The sequence below is a fragment of the Pelophylax lessonae genome (assembly GCF_965119305.1).
Source record: "Pelophylax lessonae genome assembly, chromosome: 4".
NCBI lineage: Eukaryota > Metazoa > Chordata > Amphibia > Anura > Ranidae > Pelophylax > Pelophylax lessonae.
In genome coordinates, this window is record NC_138771.1 from 374494969 (window position 1) to 374513564 (window position 18596).

The following is an 18596-nucleotide window of genomic DNA, read 5'->3' on the forward strand; positions in this document are numbered from 1 at the left end:
TGGTTCTGTGTATTATAAAAGGGACAGGGTCCAGACCCAAGGAGGCCTGCAAAACTGCTCTTGGCTGTTCATCCTTCTTGTTCGTTGTACCATTGACAGAGTCCATCCTACTAGCCTACTAAAGTATGCCGAGACCAGAGTGCCTGCTCGTGAACATCTAGCATTAAGAGGCTTCTACAGCATATGGGGATTGCTGGGACCGCCAATACACCCTGAAGATGTAAATCCTGAGCCTTCATCCCAGTCAATGCCTTCTGAGAGGAAACACGTTGGTTTGAAGTAGCAAAGGGACGTCAATTAGCATGTACTGCACTGCAGGCAGCCGTGCAAGATTTTATCCCATATTGCTCATATTCATTGTCCTTGATACTAGGGAGCACCATAAGCCTGGATACATTCCCTGGGGCTGGCTAACCACTTGTCTTCAGAGGTGCTTCCAGTCACACGCATTTGATCTCTTGGTGGGATTATCTGATTCACTAAGCGGGCAATATTCACATAAAGAGCACAGCGGTGACACACTTTCCATTGTGGAATATTTGCCCCATTTATTATTTGTCATTTTTTGTGAACAGATCGTGGCTACTTATTCACAATTTTTTATTTTTTTTTATCTAGTGACACTTTGCCATTTGAACATTCACTATTGTTTTATTTTCTTTTTTGCACATTGTTTATTGCGTCTGTTTCCTAATCCTTTTTAGGATAATATCTCAGTCAAAAACAGTGCATTTTATTTTTTTTACAACATATAGGGGTTGCTGGGACCCCCAGTCCACCCTGAAGATGTCAGTCCTGGACACCACCATCATGGACTCAACCAGTTATGAACTCCTGTGCAGGTATGCTGGGGCAGCCACCAGCCTGATTTAGGGATTAGTCTGCTGCCAAAAGCCTCCATTAAACAGAGTATGACAACTGCTGCTGACTACGCTATTCAATTTCGTACTCTAGAAGCAGAGGTTGGTTGGAACAATGAAGCTCTTGTAGCTGCTTTTTCCCATGGTCTCTCTTATAACATTAAAGATGAGATTTCAGCTTGAGATATACGGTACCTAGGAATCTTGAGGAGTTGATCTCATTTGCCATTCTCATTGATACCAGACTCCTAGAGAAGCCTTCCTTTAAGGAGGGCCTGTGGGAGCCTCCTGTACATTTGACTCCGAGCTTTGATTTCCCACCCATGCTTCCCTCACCTCCTATGTCTCCTGGGCCTGAGTCCTCCAGTGAAGTAGAGCCCATGCCGCTGGGTTTCACATGTCTCCCTGCCGAAGATTGGGTCTTTAGAAGAAGGGAGAGATTGTGCCTGTACTGTGGCCAAGCGGGTCACTTAAAGTCTTGTCCTACCCATCTGGGAAATGCCTGCATGTGAGGTCCTGTACGGGGCAGACCTTAGGTGTCATCTTTGCATCCCAAGTTATCCTAAAGGACAAGCCTCTAGTTCCAGTTACCCTTTCCTGGTCTGAGTTTTCAATCGATACCCAGGCACTAATCAATTCTGGGGCTGAAGGCTTGTTCATAGATAGTGCCTTCGTGTCAAAGCAAAAGCACTCAATACCGCTGCAGCTTTGTGCCTCCCCACTTGCCATTGAGGCTATTAATGGGAGACCTCTACAGCCTGCCCATGTGACTCATGAAACTGCTCCATAGACCATGGCTGTAGGGGCTCTTCACCATGAGATAATCCAATTCCGAGTAATTTCCTCACCTAATTACCCGGTTGTCATTGGTTATCTTTGGTTACAAAGGCACAATCCCTCTTTTGATGGGCGTAGTGCCAAGGTGGTCATGGTCACCACAGTGCACTAATACAGGTTTTCAGAAAGTGATTAAGGTAATGTGCACATTTTCACTCTCTTCATTGCCAAAGGAATGCCATGAATTCAGTGATGTCTTTGACAAAGGTCAGGCTGGTATTTTGTCGCCACATCAGCCTTATGATTGCACAATTGATCTTCAACATGGTGCCATTCCTCCTTGTGTGGCTGGATTTACTCTGTCTGTCTTGGAGGATAAGGCTATGAAGAAGTAATGTTGCAGATTAATTTTCCCGGGGGTTCATCAGCAAATTCTTTACTCCTACTGGTGATGGCTTTCTTTGTGAAAAAGAACAGTGGTGAACTGAGACCTTGTATCGATTATAGGGGTCTTAATCGTATTACATTTAAGAATGCTCATCCGATCCCATTGATTACGGAATTATTTGATCACCTCAAGGGAGCAAAGGTCTTCACTAAGCTCGATTTTGGAGGGGCATACAATCATGAGGACTAAGGAGGGTGACAAATGAAACACTGCATTTAATACTAGGACTGGACACTACAAAACCTTGTAATGCCCATTGGTCTTTGCAAAGATCCTGCAGTATTCTAGGAATTTATTGTCCTTACAATGTCCTCTGAGATATGCTGCAGCAATGTATGGTGGTTTACCTCGATAATATTCTCATATATTCTAAATTCCTAGAGAACCACCACACAGACGTCTACTGTGTGCTACAGTGGTTGAGAGAGAACAATCTGTATTTCAAGTTGGAGCAGTGCGAGTTCCAGCTTAAGCAAGTTACATTTTTGGGTTGTCATCTCTACAGATTTTCAATGTACTCAGGGGAAACTATCTGCAGTCCCACAGTGGCCTCGACTCTTAGGTCTACGTCCTCTACAATGTTTTCTTTGCTTTGCCAATTATTATCTAAAATGTATTCCCATTTTCTCTTCTCTGGTCAAACTCCTGATTGATATGACCAGGAAGAACGGCAACCTGCAGAACTGGTCCCTGGATTCCATTAAAGCCTTAATCCCTCAAGGCTGCTTATCTTACCCTTCATTCTTGAAGTTGATGCGTCTGAGAATGGAGTAGGCGTTCTCCTGTCTCAACATCCTACCTGAGAGCTCTATGCATCCCTGTGGCTAATTTTCTAAAAAATTGTCTCCTGCAGAACGCAATTAGGAAATTGGGGACAGAGAATTATTAGCCATCATTGTACTTAGTTACATAGTTACATAGTTACATAGTTAGTGAGGTTGAAAAAAGACATCAGTCCATCCAGTTCAACCCATGATGCGTGTGTGTGTTTGCTTTTAACCGTACATTGTGTACCCCTGTATGTTGTGGTCTTTAAGGTGTCCATCTAATAGTTTTTTGAAACTATCCCTGCTGATACGACTGCTTGTAGAAAAGAGAATTCCACATCCTTACCGTTCTTACAGTGAAGAACCCCTTACGCATTTTAAGGTTAAACCGCCTTTCCTCTAGTTTTAGTGAGTGGCCACGTGTCTTATTGTATCTCCTTTCTCTGAATAGTTTGTTCCTTATGCTCGGGTCACCAGTACAGTATTTGTACATTGATATCATATCCCCCCTCAATCGTCTTTTCTCCAGAGAGAAAAGGTTCAGTGCTTGTAGTCTTTCCTCATAGCTGATGTCCTCCATTCCCCTAATTATTTTTGTTGCCCTTCTCTGGACTTTCTCCAGTTCCAGCACATCCTTCCTGAGGACCGGTGCCCAGAACTGGACAGCATACTCCAGATGTGGCCGGACCAGAGTCTTGTAGAGTGGGAGAATAATCTTTTTATTTCTGGAGTGAATCCCCTTTTTTATACATCCCAGTATTCTGTTGGCTTTGCTTGCGGCGGCTTGGCATTGCATGCCACTGCCAAGCTTGTTGTCTACCAGTACCCCTAAGTCCTTTTCCATCCTAGACTCACCCAGAGGTTCCCCCCCTAGTGAGTAGCTTGCTTTCTGGTTTCTGGCCCCCAAGTGCATTACTTTACATTTATCAACATTAAACCTCATTTGCCATGTAATTGCCCACCCCATTATTTTGTTCAGGTCTGCTTGCAAGGTTTCCACATCCTGCATAGAAGATATTGGCATGCCTAGTTTAGTATCATCTGCAAATACTGAGATTGTACTCGATATCCCCTCCTCTAGATCATTTATGAACAAATTAAACAGGATTGGTCCCAGGACAGAACCCTGGGGGACCCCACTTTCCACACCCGCCCAATCCGAGTACTCCCCATTAATCACCACCCTCTGTACTCTCCCCTGGAGCCAGTTCTCTATCCAGGTACTCACCTTCTGATCCATACCTACCTGCCTTAGTTTGTACAGTAATCGTTTGTGGGGAACGGTGTCAAAGGCCTTTGCAAAGTCCAGATACACCACATCCACAGGCTTACCTTTATCTAGGTGGCAGCTCACTTCATCGTAGAAGGTTAATAGATTGGTTTGGCATGAACGATTTTTCATGAATCCATGCTGATTACTACTTATAATACCGTTTTCATTACTAAAGTCTTGTATGTGGTCCCTTAACATCCCCTCCAAAATTTTGCAGACTACAGATGTTAGGCTGACCGGCCTATAGTTACCCGGGATATATCTCGGCCCCTTCTTAAATATTGGTACCACGTTGGCTTTTTTCCAATCAGCTGGCACCATACCCGTCTGTAAACTATCCTTAAAGATCAAGAATAATGGTCTGGCAATCACCTGGCTGAGCTCATTAAGAACCCTCGGGTGCAAGCCATCCGGTCCCGGGGATTTATTTATGTTAAGTTTCTCTAGTTTAGCTCTAAGTCTATCTTCTGTTAACCATGGCGGCACTTCCTGAGGTGTATTATTTAGTTCGGCCTTACAAGCTGGGTTCGTGTAGCCCCCCGATTCTTTTGTGAAGACTGAAGAGAAGAAATGATTTAACACTTCCGCCTTTTCTCTGTCCTCAGTGGCCATATTTCCTTTATCATCTTTTATGGGGCCAATGTGTTCTGGCCTCACTTTCTTACTGTTTATATACTTAAAGAACTTCTTGGGGTTCTTTTTACTCTCCTCCGCTATATGTCTCTCGTGTTCTATTTTAGCCGCCCTGATTTCATCTTTACATTTCTTATTACACTCTTTGTAATGCTTAAATGCTGCCAATGACCCCTCAGTCTTGTATTTTTGAAGGCCTTTTCTTTAGCTCTAATATACATTTTTATGTTGGAGTTTAGCCACCCAGGGTTTATTTTTGCTCTTTTAAATTTATTTCCCTTTGGAATGCACTGGCCAATCCCCCTGTTTAGTATGCTTTTGAAGCACTCCCATTTTTCCTCCGTGTTCTTTGTTCCCAGGGTTCTATCCCAATTGATATATTCTAGCTGCAAGCGCAGTTTAGGGAAATTGGCTCTTTTGAAATTCAGGGTCCTTATATTACCCCTCAGCTTCCTATTACTGTAATTAATACTGAAACTTATTGACCTATGGTCACTGTTTCCTAAGTTGTCCCGTATTTTTATATCCGTGAGCAGGTCTGTATTGTTGGTAATCAGTAGGTCAAGTACCGCATTGTTTCTTGTCGGTGCATTCACCATCTGACCCATGAAATTGTCCTGCAAAACATTTAGGAACTGCCTAGCCTTGGCTGAGTGCATGGTTCCTTCTGCCCAGTCTATATCTGGATAATTAAAGTCCCCCATTATAATGACATTGCCCATCCTTGCTGCCAATCCTATCTGTAAAAGGAGGTCCGCCTCACCCTCCTCCCTCTGGTTGGGGGGCCTATAGCATACGCCCAATATTACCTTCCCCGCCGTGCCTTCCGTTTGAAGCTCTACCCATAGGGATTCTGCCTCATCCATAGCTCCATTATTAATATCATCCCTCATATTTACCTGTATACTGTTCTTAATATACAGACATACCCCTCCCCCTTTTTTACCCTCTCTATCTCTGCGATAAAGGGAATACCCCTGAATGGTCGCCATCCAGTCATGAGAGCTGTCAAACCAAGTCTCAGTTATCCCCACAAAATCTAAGTCCTCCTCAAACATCAGCAGCTCCAGCTCTCCCATCTTGTTGGCCAGGCTTCTGGCATTGGTATACAAACCTCTTAATTTTGATCGGTTACATTTATCCTCATTTGATTTATCCCCTCGAGGGCACTATTGTACCAGTCCTCATTCTGACTGACCATAAGAATCTCACATTTTGAGGCAAAATGCTTATCTCCCAGAAGGGCATGGTGGGCTCTTTTTCTGTCAAGCTTCAATTACATACAGTAGTCTCATTATTATAAGGGCTGATTGATTGTCGTGGCAGTTTTCCTCCTCTTCCAAGATGGAGTCTGTTCCTACTTCTGTGATACCTCTGGGCTGTATTTGGCCACTATTCACACTAGTCTCATTTCAACTTTGGGTGAGTGAATTCTGGCCTCTCAGATCCACTCTCCTCCTGAAAAATCTCATGACCGCTGCTTTGTCCCTGAGAAACTCCACAATGCTTTGCTCTAGACCTACCATTCTCCCTAACCAGCTGGGCACTCAGGTAAGAAGTTAATCTATGTCTCAACAATTCTGGTAGCCTAGTTCCTGCATTGATGTAGAGGCCCTTGTAGCAGCTTGTCCTGTGTGTGCTCAGAATAAAACACCCCCACACCTTCCAGTGGTCCTCCTACAACCCATACCAAGTGAAGAGAGGCCTTGGAACCACTACTCTATTGATTTTATAATGGATTTACCCAACACCCAGGTAAACAAAGTTATTCTTATGGTGGTTAACTGTTTTTTAAAATTGTTTAATTGTGTTCCGCTTAAGAAGTGACCCACGCATCAATTTTCAGTCTGGAGGTATTTCGTTTGCATGGGATACCTAAAGTTATCATCTCGGACAGGGGTAACCAGTTTGTGTCCAGGTTTTGGTGAGCCTTTTGAGCACAGTTGGTAGTTTAGCTTTCCTTCTCCTTGGCAAATCACCCGCAGTCCAATGGGGCCACAGAACAGGCCAATCAAATCTTGGAGTAGTTCCTATATTGCTATATTTCTGACCACCATAACAACTGGTCAGACCTGTTATCTTGGGCGGAGTTTGCTCACAATAGTGCCATCAATGCCACTTACTGATTATCTCCATTTATAGCGAACTATAGGTTCCAGCCATCCATGTTGCCTGACACATTTGTTCTGAAAGGAATCCCTGCACTATAGGAACATCTTCAGGAACTTCATTCCACATGGGTGCAGGTCCAAGAATCCTTGCTATGCACCGGAAAGAGGTACAGACTCCATGCTGACCGCCAACGCCTACCTGCGCCCTCCTACCAAATTGGGTAGAGGGTCTGGCTGTCTTCCTGTAACCTCAGACTCTTTGTTCCCTCACTAAAATTGGCGACTCAGTATATTGGGCCTTTCTGCATACTCTGTAGGAATTATCCGGTGGCTTGTACATTGGTTCCAACATGCGTATCTTCAACGCATTCCATGTTTCCTTATTAAAACCTTTGGTGTGTAACAACTATAGTGCTTTGGTACCACGCCCATGCTGGGTTCAGGTTGACAACCATGAGGAATAGAAGATGCAGTCCATTGTTGACTCCCAAAGGTTTTGTGGATGCATACAATACCTTGTTTTGAAGGGGTTTTGAAGGGGAATTGAAGGGGTTACGGTCCGGAGGAACACTCTTGGGTCTCATCCTTGGACATTCATGCTCATGCCCTCCCTTGTGCTTTCCATAGAAATGTTTCCCTAAAGCCCCCTCCCCCTTATTGGGGAGGGGTCCTTAAAGAGGGGGTACTGTCAGGGCTGGGCTTCTGTTTACTAGCAGCTCTTTCTTTCAGTGCACAGAGGATAATTACCAGCCATTCATTGTTTCCTCAGTGACTCACCTGATAACCATTATCTGCCTCATTAGTCCAGCCTACAGCCAGTCCCTTTTGGCAATTTAAACAGCTTTGCTCATTCCCTCTGTGCCCTCGCGTGTTCAACATCCCCAGTGTGTTTTTGCTGTGTTCCTGTGTATGACTTGGCCTGGCTGACTTCTCTTCGGATTCCTGCTCCTGATTTTTTGCTCCTGACAACGCCGGCCTTTGGTTTCTTGATCCTGGCTAGTCTGATTACCTGGTCTGGCTTTCAAACCCTGGCTTCTGTTTTTGACTAGGCTTCTGAACTGTTGTTATTTTTGCTATTACATTAAAGGTGTAATTTTAACTGCATTTTCTGTCTTTTCCTGGTAATGGTTCCTCACAGGACCATGGCAATAGTTAGCTAGTTAGAACTTCCAGGCTTGCCTAACAAGAGTGAACTTGATTAACCATGTCTGCATCTTGAATGGCTCCTGCATGAGGCAATTTCCACAAATTGGTGGATATCCTGATAAGGGGCATATAAAGCAACTGGACCTGGAAGGATGTGTACATACTCCACATGCAATGTCTCCAGCGATCATGGCTGCCCAACTATTACCAGAGTGAATCCCTCCACTCACCGTTTCCGGGGAGCAGTATCAACCAGTATATGGGTTTTCCCTCTGCTGTTCAGGCACTCAGGAAGAATTTCAGGTCCTCTGTCAGACATGCAAGTGGTTCATGGCCATATTTGCCCTTCAGGCTCGCCTCCACATCTGTAAAACACTGCTATTCTGGTGCATGTTTGAAGAGGAACCCTCCAGTGCGATCAGTCCTGATGACCTTCCCAAGGTTACCTCTGCTGCCGGAGCGGATACTCTCACCGAACCACCAGCAAAGATTCTTAAACCCTAGCGAAAGTCACTTCACTGGGATGACCTCCCCCACTCTGCTGATACTGAGATCCCTTCATTTTCATGGCCTGCCCAAGGGGATCTCCTGGGAAAGTCTCGCCTTTGACCTTGAGGAAGAATTAGCACCACCACTGTATCCATCCTTGTTTTTTCCTTATGCCTACCTACCCTAAGGTAAGGTACATTACGAAGCATGGATTACCCATTTAGCCTAGTTTCAGCAATATATGGAGACCTATGTCAGGAGAACATACAGGCGAGTGTTCCCATATGTACCTGAACAACTCTTCCTAAAACTTGACAAATTGTACAGCAGAGCCTTCTGGGAGAAATTCAATGTACCAGAATGCATACGCAGCTTCCGACAACAAAAGGATTATGTCAAAGCAGTGTTCCACTGCCTGTACCAGTTTTTCACCATAGCGAAATGGGTGAAGGTAGCCATCACAAAGCTTATAAGGCAGCTTCTCTGACTCCCCCACTGGGAGTCAAATTGCATTCGACAAGGGAAACATCTACTTTCTGGGCAGAAAAGGCTGATGCCTCCCCCAGGCAGATCTATTGGGCAGCTACATGGTCTAGTTTACAAATGCTTGTCAACCACTACCGCTTAGACCTAATCTCCAGCTATGATCAATCTTTTGAAAGAAAGGTCTTGCAAGCTGGCATCCCCCCTTAAAAATTACATATTTTTAGTTCATCCTCTCATATAAACTGTCCTGCAAGATGACTAAGGAAAGCACAGTTATTACCTGTTAACTGAATATCCAGGAATCATTCAGGACAGTGCAGTTGCCTCCCGATGCTGGTATCAATGCTATATAAGATTTTAATATATGGATTGTTATTCTCTCTAATTATCTTGTAGTGCTCTTTTTTAGGCCTTTGGTTATATTTAAAAACTGAGAATCCAGGGGTTACATTTTTTTTTCTTAGGATAAGTGAATCATGTGCTTCCTGGTGGATGGAGTCTCTATCTCTTATGTAACCTGTCCCAGAAGATTCCTGAAAATTCAGTTAGTCAGGTAATAACCGTTTTTTTTTTTTTTTTTACTTGGCAGTAGGGAATGTACTGTACCTGTTTTCTTATACCAGGCAGCTTGGTGAGCAAAACCACATTTATCTGTAGCACAATCTTTCCCTTTGATAAATAGTTAAAAGGGGACGTGTGATTTTAGCATATGTAGGATGTTTATCTATCAGAATTTCCAGAGCATCAGCAGTGGAAGAAAACATCTATCCCTTTGATGCATTTAGGGAAAGCATAATAAAACCTCTTATGTTGTTTATCTGAAAATAAAGTAAACCAAGTACATAGTTGAGAAATTCTTCCCGTGGGATCCTTGGGATACAAGTTACCTTTTATGCACTTTTTATGCAAAAAAAATAGATCTGTTACAATTAGGGATGATCGAACGGTTTGGGTCGACCATCGGTTCGACCCGAACATTGACTGTTCGAAATTCGGCCGAATTCCGAACTTTTTGCGGAAAAAGTTTGGAATTCGGCAACCAGAACCGACCAAAATGCAATGGGACATGAACTGGGCTTTAAAAGCCCGTGATTGGACCAGAAACATCAGTAAAAGCCAATTGAGGGGGCAGGAGGATGGTAGGAATGTGATTGGAGTGACTAGGGGGTCCAGAGGCCAATCAGTAGTGAATATGCCCCTCAGTATATAACATAGCCCCGCCAAATCTCTAGCACTGTAATACAGGGGCTGTGGAAGAGAGTGGAAGCAGTTCTGTTACTCCTGCTGCAAAAGTGTCATTTAGCAATTATTAGTGTGAGGAAAGGGATATCTAGTGTAGTTAGGGTACTATATACCACTATAATTAGATTCAATAATCTAGTTTCTGTAGGGAACCAGACAGGTAAGGAATAAAGTTGTGGAGATGTTTAAAGCAGGGTTAGGTTATAAAACAATATCCCAAGCTTTGAACATCTCACGGAGCACTGTTCAATCCATCATGTGAAAATGGAAAGAGCATGGCACAACTGCAAACCTACAAAGACATGGTCATCCACCTAAACTGACAGGCCAGGCAAGGAGAGCATTAATCAGAGAAGCAGCCAAGAGTCCCAGAGATCCACAGCTCAGGTGGGAGAATCTGTCCACAAGACAACTATCAGTCGTGCACTCCACAAATCCATTGTTGAAAGAAAGCCAGAAGAAGTCCTGTTTGAGGGATGCAATGTGGGGGGGGGACAGCAAACATGTGGAAGAAGTTTCTCTGGTCAGATGAGACCGAAATTTAACTCTTTGGCCTAAAAAAAAAAGGGCTATATGTGGCTGAAAAATAACACTGCACATCACCCTGAAAACACCATCCCCCCCCCCCCCCCCCCGTAAAACATGGTGGTGGCAGCATCATGTTGTGGGGATGCTTTTCTTCATCAGGGACAGAGAAGCTGGTCAGAGCTGATGGGAACATGGATGGAGCCAAATAAAGGATAATCTTAGAAGAAAACCTGTTAGAGTCTGCAAAAGGGTTGAGACTGGGGTTGAGGTTCACCTTTCAGCAGCACAATGACCCCAAAAATACAGCCAGAGCTACAATGGAATGGTTTAGATCAAAGCATATTCATGTGTTAGAATGACCCAGTCAAAGTGCAGACCTAAATCCAATTGAAAATCTGTGGCAAGACTTGAAAATTGCTGTTCACAGACTCTCTCTATTCAATCTGACAGAGCTTCAGCTATTTTAAAAAGAAGAATGGGCAAAAATTTCACTCTCTACATGTGCAAAGCCGGTAGACATGCCCAAAAAGACTTGCAGCTGTAATTGCAGGGAAAGGTGGTTCTACAAAGTATTGACTCAGGGGGCTGAATACAAATGCACGCCACATTTTTTAGATATTTATTTGTAAAACATTTATCATTTTCCTTTTACTTCACAATTATGTGCCACTTTGTGTTGGTCTATCACATCCCAATAAAATACATGTGTTTGGTTGTAACATCACAAAATGTGGAACATTTCAAGGGGTATGAATACTTTTTCAACATACTGTAAGTATAACATGTTTTTTACTTTTTTTTAAATTACAATCTCTAGAATCCATTTAAGTGTGCACATGGTTGCATGTCTAATTAGGCTTCAGTGCCCGCAACATGCCATGATACTCCTGACATCAAGCTTTTACCTATCCACAAAACATGTCTATACACTACAGAACATATTGGAAGTGCTTGGTAATGTAATTAATTCATATTTAAAAAGCTTTTAACAAAACTTTGACAGGGGTTTTGTTTATTTTTACTATGTACTTGACATGTTTCACACCCTTAAACATAAACTAAAAAACATAATATGTGAAAAATATCAACTCTCATTGTGGCAGCCCAGAATTCAAAAAATAAATGAGGGTGTGCATACCCACGCACCAAATGAAGCACAGCATTAAAGTACAACTTTATAGAGGTACTATAAAATATTATCCAACAAGATATGTGAGTTTAATACTTATAAGTGGAGGCTGGGGTTTTAACACACTCTTAAAAGTAACCTCTCATAACTGACTGAGGCTCTTTTTTCTAACCAGTTTATTTATGTCCCTGAAAATAACTCAAAAAGCTGTACATCAGTGTCGCAGAGACATAAACACAAGGGGCTGGGGCTCAAAAAAACTCTTTAGGCTCCGTTCACATGTCAGCGTTTGGATCGCGGGCAGAACCAACGCGGTTCCGCCCGCGATCCGGAGATTTATTGCAAATCGCGGGACGCCTAGCGTTGCCCGTTGATTTGCAATAGCCCCCCAAACGCCGAGCGATGTTGCCGCGATTTCCGCCTGCCGAATCGCGGCAACATCGCGCAAACAAAATCGCGGGACGCAATACGCTCCAAAGAAGTACAAGAGCTTCTTTGGAGCGTATTGCGTCCCGCGATTTTGTTTGCGCGATGTTGCCGCGATTCGGCAGGCGGAAATCGCGGCAACATCGCTCGGCGTTTGGGGGGCTATTGCAAATCAACGGGCAACGCTAGGCGTCCCGCGATTTGCAATAAATCTCCGGATCGCGGGCAGAACCGCGGCGGTTCTGCCCGCGATCCAAACGCTGACATGTGAACGGAGCCTAAGAGGCATAAAGTGGAAGCTGGGGCTCTAATACACTCTTTAGATAAGCAGGAGGTTCATGCATAATAGGCACCTACTCCAGAAAATCCAGTCAGAATTATATTATCAGGAGATACTTGCATGTCCTCTTGTATGATAGCGATTTATCTGGTATATTCCCCATTAACCCCTTGATCACCTATGGGAGGAGAAATCTAAAGCATCTGTTGGTACATTGCCATAGAAAAGAAAATCTCGGCCACTGGTCACCCCAACATGGCTACCTGAAGGACCTTAGGGATGTTTTAGGTGTGGACACAGAAAACAATCACAAATAGTGCAGCGGTTAGGAAATTCATGAATCCGAAGATTGGTGAGATGGTTATGATTTAATTGTTTCTCAATTGTAGTTCAAAAAGGGATATTTATGTGTTCTTGCCTGCTAATTATGTGTGGGGAAAAACATTCCCCAGTTTAAGTGTCGTGTATTGAAGCATGTCAATGATATAACATTTATAAAAAAACAGGCCAATTGCCAGACAAGTGTGGCGCAAACCCAATTGCAAAGCTGAAGTTCTGGATCATTCAACAGGTCTGCTTAGGACAGAGAAAATGTTATCTGGACAAAAACTTACAACGGATATTTTGCCTTGGATCACATGGATCCTGTGGTTTGAATGAGGGGTTTAAATACTTTCTGTTTGTGTGTGATTACATCCTTGACTTGCTTCTATACCCTATAATGGAAACAGTTATGCTGTGTGGTCCATTTTGGGGCAGTACAGGCAAATGTGTGACTGAATATTGTTGACTATATATAAACTGGAGTGTTTGATTGTAGAAATCTGACAAGCTTAGATGATTCTCAGTGTTTTCCTGACATCATGGAAAGTAGAGAATATTTCACACAGTGCCTGGTAGATAGCCTTCTCCTTTTTGTCCACAAGATGGTGAAGTCCTGGCAGTTATCAAACAGGAAGGGGCCGGCATTGGAGCCATCTTTGGCTTCAAGTAGAGAAGAAAGTGGTCTTGGCCACCATGTTGCTGTATGACCATGTGGTAAAGACATGGCACCCATAGGCCACTGCATTTTATTTTACATTTCTACACCCCTGTTGAAGCTCCCTTTCGGGAGCAAAAATATATTGGGCTCTTTGGGCTTAGGTTTTTTTATTTGGTTTTGGTGAACACATGTTTTTTGAGTGGAAAACTGGGGACTCTTTATGCCGGTCTATATGTGAGCTCTAATTTGGTGCCTGAGGGCGGCATTAGTGCAAATTTGGGCAGAGACTGACCAATTTGACATGCTGGGCTTTGGAAAGCTAGTTAAGCCCTTTAGTACCCTATGCCCTTTAGAATAGAGAAAAAGCCTGTATTGAGTACACAAGGGTGAAATGTGGTAACCCCCTTTGTGTTTGTCTCTGCAATACAGATGTATAGCTTTGTGAGTTCATTTGCAGAGACAAACTGATGGGGACATACTGTATGAGTCACAGTCAGCGATGAGAGACTTTTTCTAAAGAAACTATTAGAGCCTCAGACCTTTGTGTTTTATGCCTTTGCAATACTGATGTACAGTTTTGTGAGTGATTTTGCAGAGATATAAATTACCTGACCAGAACATATGAGCCACAGGCAGTCATGAGAAGCTTTATCTAAAGAGTGTGTTAGGACCCCAGCCTCCACTTAGGAGGACTGGAGACCCTTTATGCCTCCCTACAAGCGTGCTCTACTCAGGTGTTTGATAGAAGTAAACATTAGTGCAAATAAACTGACTGGGACATATGAACCATTGTCAATGATGAGAAGCTTTATCTAAAGAGTATGTTAAAGCCTACAGCTTTGTGAGTTAATTTTCAGAGCCATAAACTGACCACAATAATGAGCCACAGTCAGTGATGAGAGGCTTCATTTTAAGAGTGGGTTAAAGCCCCAGACTCTATCTATAAGTATTAAACACACTCAGTTTCTGTTACATAATGCCTTTTTTTAACTAACTCTAATAAAAGTTAGGTTTTAACCCTGTGGCTTTAATCAGTGTGTGGGTATGCGCGCCCTTGTTTTTTTTTTTTTTTAATGTTTCACACCCTTGACAAAACTGTGCTGCAACGATTGGAAAGCCCAGGACTACCCATGGCACCTTACAAATTAGATGGAGTGCGCAGTGCCCCAGACATGTACTATACTGTACACCATTAGAGGTGCACAGAATCTTTCATTCTCATGGGTCCAAATTTCATCTTTATATTATTCCTTTATTTTTGTTTCATTAGTTTGTAATTGAAACTGTTAAATCCACTTATCAAGTTTCTCAGGAGAGAAAGTGGCCACAATAATCTCTCTAGGTTCGATACATCTTAAACAAAAAAAACTCTCCTGCATAGAACACAGAAAAAGAGAGCCTTTTGGAGACAAAAAAATATAACACAATAGGGTATTAACCAAAGTGTAGATTTTATTTGTCATGCTACAAAGTGCAGAGAAATGTAAAAATGGTGTTGTTGACAACCATGAGGTTAGTAAAATAAGATGGGGTGAGAATACAAAAACAATTACCAGTGTGACAACATGTAATAAAAAACATGGATAAAAACAAATAAGTGATATAATTGCGTCCAGACTCCAGGTGTACCTTGGCATAGATGGCAAAATTCCCACGGCAAAACAGCTGTATATATTACTATTCCTAGGGTATAAACTAGGGAATTCTGGTAGCACCTGGGACACTGAATCCTTTCATATCATTACCTTGCACAAGGACTGGTAATGGTATTGAGAGGCTTAATGGAACTTAAGGAGATGAACATTGGCTTCTAGCTCCGTGCTAGTCAACACAGTACCTTTCTCAGATCCAGGACCACTGTGGCCATAATAGGGAGAAGTTCTATTGCAGTACACCCTATTGAGAGTTGTACAAGAACACCATCTTTCCATTTGTCTGGCCCCTTTTTTGGGAATAGAATTTCCACCTCCACTTCCAATGCTCCTCCTCCCTCTAGTCAAATAAGATAAGGTGAGAATACAAAAACAATTACCAGTGTGACAATATGTAACAAAAAACATGGATAAAATACGCCAGGTGCACCTTGGCAAAGATGACAAAATTCCCATGGCAAAACAGCTGTATATGACCATTCCTAGGGTATAAACTAGGGAATGACACTTGTGCCAAGCCCCTGGGGGCTCGAGCCAAGAAACAAGGCAAAAGGAGGAAGAGTGGAAAAGAGGGAGGAGGAGCATTGGAAGTGGAGGTGGAAATGCTATGATTGCGTCCAGACGCAATTATATATATCACTTTATATGTTTTTTTATCCATGTTTTTTGTTATGTCACACTGGTAATTGTTTTTGTATTCTCACCCCATCTTATTTTACTAACCTCATGGTTGTCAATAACACCATTTTTACATTTCTCTGCACTTTGTTGCATGACAAATAAAATCTACAAATAAATAAATACCCTATTGTGTTATATTTTTTATGGCGCTTTTCCACTGCATGGAACCGTACCGGTTCGGCACGCTTTTGTGCTTTTCCACTGCTGGTACCGCATAGTATAGGGTCGGAACGGTTCGGTACGGTACGGTATAGGTTTGCTTTTCCACTGCATGGAACCGAACGGTACAGTATGGTACGGCTCTGAAAAAACAGTACCTGTGGTTGTGGTTCCAACAGGTACCAAACTGGAACCATATCCCACAATCCTTTGCATGCAGTCACTACTAGCCACTGATTGATCAGAGAATCCCACCCACCCCGTTGTTATCCCACCCACTTAACTTAGTACTACTTTAGTGGAAAAGCAAACCTATACCGTACCGTACCGAACCGTTCCGACACTATACCATGCGGTACCAGCAGTGGAAAAGCAAACCGGGCCAAGCAGGGCCGAGTAGAGCCGAGCCGGTACTAGCCGGTACTTGCAGTGGAAAAGTGCCATTAGTCTCCAAAAGGCTCTCTTTTTCTGTGTTCTATACAGGAGAGTTTTTTTGGCCTTCCTAGCATTTTATTCTGTCGGTACATCTTAACCCCTTTGTGCCTAAGGGTAAAACAAATCTAAATCTCTAAGCACAATTTTGCAACTTTGACATGTGTTAGTAAAACTGTACATATCATCACAACTACTTTGTGCATCCAGGTGGATTAAACCTTGTTTTATTTTCAGGATAATTTAGGTTTCCTTTGGTGGAAAATACTACAGGATATCTCCTGACTTTTTGTTTTTTAATCAAAAGAAAACTGGCCCAAAATAGTAAAAACAAAACTTTTTTTAAATGTAGCTGTATATTTCTTTGTACTACCATAACCTTACACCAAACAACAACCCAAATAAAGTTCTCCCGATTTTGACGACCACAGCGATACCACATATGTGTATGTTAGTTGTTGTGTATTCCCGTAGTATAGCCCAGAAACAATAGTGCGCATTTTGCTTTTTTTATCCTAGCTAAAAACGCACAAACACTGATACTAATTAAAAAAAAAAAAATTCTGTCCAAAAAAAAAATACTGGCCTTTGCCCGTGACCCAAACACTAACCCTGGCACATACCTAGATCAAACCTTGATCTGGGTATTTTTTTTATTTTATTTTTTATTTTTTCATTAATATTTAATTTTTTTTTTCATTAATATTTAATTTTTTTTTATTTACTTAATTATTTTTAAACACTTTTTTTGTTTCTTTAACAGAGAAAGAAAAACACGGATTAGTCATAGCTAATCAGAGACCATCAAAGCAGTTAAGGGACCAGGAATCTCAAGTTCCAGGTCCCAATCATTAGTACCGGGCCCAGAGGCGTAACTAGAACCTTCAGGGCCCTGATGCAAGAAACCATGAAGGGCCCCCCAGACCCCTGGCCGGGGCCCTTACCTTCAAGCCCAGGGCTCTTCCCACTAATCCTGGGGCTCTTTACACTCGTTGCATGGCCTTTTATTACGGTCCCGCAGCAGGATTCTTTCACAAGTTCTGCAGTGGGCCCCCTTCCTGCAATCTTGGGGCCTCCCCACAGTGGTGCAATGCCAGGGTCCGGTTGCAAGTGTGACCTTTGCGATCCTGGAAGTTCACCCACTGGGTTGCTACCGGGCCCCCTGGAGCATGGGGCCCGGTAGCGATTGCAACCCCTGCAACCCCTGTAGTTACGCCCCTGACCGGGCCCAAGGCTCACGTTGAGACCCCAGTCTCTCTGCTGGGACAAAAAGGGAGATACACAAATCTGTGGGCCGCAGATAAAAAGCCCAGTGCAGTAGGGTTGCATATTTATGTTACATCGGTGTAAAAGTGTTAATGCTGACAATTTTCATCAATGTCGGCATCCTTTTCCCAAATGAAACTTCATCAGTGTCTTTAGCATAGCCTTTATATTTTGTAATTCCTACTTCATTAGGAAGCCAAAGTTCCTTGCAGATTTTCTCAATGAGCTCAGCATGCTTTGCAGCCTTTCCACATAAAGCCTCTCAACTGTCCTAAAAAAAAAAAAAAAAATATATATATATATATATATATATATATATATATATATACATATATATATACAAAATTGTCTACAAAGATTGTAGCAGCCTTCTTTAGTACTGTGAGTTAAAAAAGAAAGAATCAGATATAAACACTGAAGCAATTAGTACAATCTAAAAATTTCAAACACAAATGAGAGGCCTCAGAGGTACATTCTTATGTTCTTTGCCCTAGAAATAAACCAGTGGTTAGACACGTTTGAAATATTTATAAACTAAAATAAATGATATAAAATAGGGTTGTTAAACCTTTAGCCCCGTAGTTTTGATTAGTAGGTGTACTTTCCGGTCACCAAATGCACTCATATCAAATAATACCATATGGATTTTCTTGTTTATGTTATGCAATTTATTTTAGGGATGTCCAGAAAGAATTAGTAGTTTACCATGGCTGAATAGAGAAATGTTGAATAACTCATAATACAATAGTGAAATTTGTCTCCAAGGCTAATGGTCAAAACCATGATAAAGGTGACCTTCACACTTTTGTTAATGTTTATCTGATAGTAA